This window comes from Rhincodon typus, chromosome 4, assembly GCF_021869965.1.
Source record: "Rhincodon typus isolate 14 chromosome 4, sRhiTyp1.1, whole genome shotgun sequence".
Lineage (NCBI taxonomy): Eukaryota > Metazoa > Chordata > Chondrichthyes > Orectolobiformes > Rhincodontidae > Rhincodon > Rhincodon typus.
The window spans coordinates 119,298,427-119,300,192 of NC_063335.1; positions in this window are offsets into that span (position 1 = coordinate 119,298,427).

The window sequence follows — 1,766 nt, forward strand, 5'->3', positions numbered from 1 at the left end:
TCTTTCTTGTCAGTAAAGTGATGAAATGGATCATCAACATTGCTATCAAGCAGCACTTGCAAAAGAGTAACCTACCCATTGATGCTCAGTTTGTGATCCACCAAGATCATTCAGTTCATTGACCTCGATACAACATTTTGTTTAAACATGGACTAAGGAGTTGAACTCCAGAGGTGAGGCAAGTGTGATTACCCTGATAGTGTGGTATCAAAGAGTCCTAGCAAAACTGGAGTCAATGGGAATTGCTGGTTGGAATCATTCTGAGTCATTCAACTCTGCTGGTTGGAGTCATTCCAAGCACAATGGAAGATGGTTGTGATTGTTGGAGGTCAGTCATCTCATGGAAGTGATTGCAGGAGTTCCTGATGGTAGTGTCCTAATCACACCATCTTCAACTGCTTCATCAATGAGCATTCCTCCATCATGAAGTGAGAACTAGGATGTTCATTGATAATTGCACAATGTTCAGCACCATTTTTGACACTTCACACTCAATTGATAGGTAGCCAATGACCATTTCCAATAATAGGAAAAAACCATCACCTCTCAACATTCATTGGCATTATCGCTGAATATCCTGCTATTAACACCATGGGCCACCATTGAACAGAACCTGATTTGGACAACCGTCTAAATGCTGTAGATACAAGCATAGGTCACAGGCTAGGACTTCTGTGGCATGAAATTTGCCCTCCTGACTTCACAAAGCCTGTCCACTATCTGCAAGACACAAATTAGGAGTGTAATGGAATGCCCCCCACTCATCCAGATGAGTGTAGTTCCAGCAAAACTCAAGAAGCTTACACCATCCAGGACAAAACAGCTTACTTGATCAGCACCGCATATGCCACCTTCAACATTCACTGTCTTAAGCAACTATACAGAGTGGCCACTTACAAAATGCATTGAAATGACTTAGTGAGGTTTCTTTGACAGCAACTTCAAACCTATGACCTCTTGCCTTTACCCTTCAAGATAGTAGAGATTCCTGGATACATCCCACCTGCAAGCTTTCTTCCAAATCTTCCACCATCCTGACTTGGAACTACATATATTCCTTCACTGTCATTGGGTCAAAATCCTGAAATTCTCTTGCTAACAGCAGCACTGATAGTATCCCCACACCGCAAGAACTGTAGCAGTTGAAGGGGATGGGTCACTGCGTCGTCATTGGGGATAGACACTAAACGCTGACCTATCCAGTGATGCGCACACCCTACAAATAGATTGCTTAAAAAAAAAAGCCACACTTTTCACTTGTTCTGCTCTTTGCAGTTTCAAGTTCCCCTCTATTTTTTGGCTGCCTGACCAATCCTGTATATGGGTCCTCACCGAACTTTGTGTTGATCCATGCCCTGGCCACCTCCAGGATACCTAATTTCTATTCCATTGTCAGTGACTCAACCACCAATGTTTGGCCCAGTATTCATCAACTATTGCTTTTTATGAGTTCATCCTTTACGTCTTCAGCTTTTTACTCCCATTTCATTCCAACTTATGGTTCCTCTTTCAAGTTTCTAAAGTATGTTATTGGTACTCAACTATTCTTACATTTTCTAGAGGTGTGTTCAAGAGGTGTGGGTTTCTGAAGCCTATCATGATAGCTATAGATTGTGCTGTCGAAAGAGCTTTGGTGAGTTGCTGCAGTGCCTCCACAGGGTACACTCTGATCTAGCATGCATCAGTGATGGAGGAAATAAATATTAAAGGTGTATGTTTGACCTGGTTTGATCTATTATTGTTGTATAGGGGATTCTGCTATAATT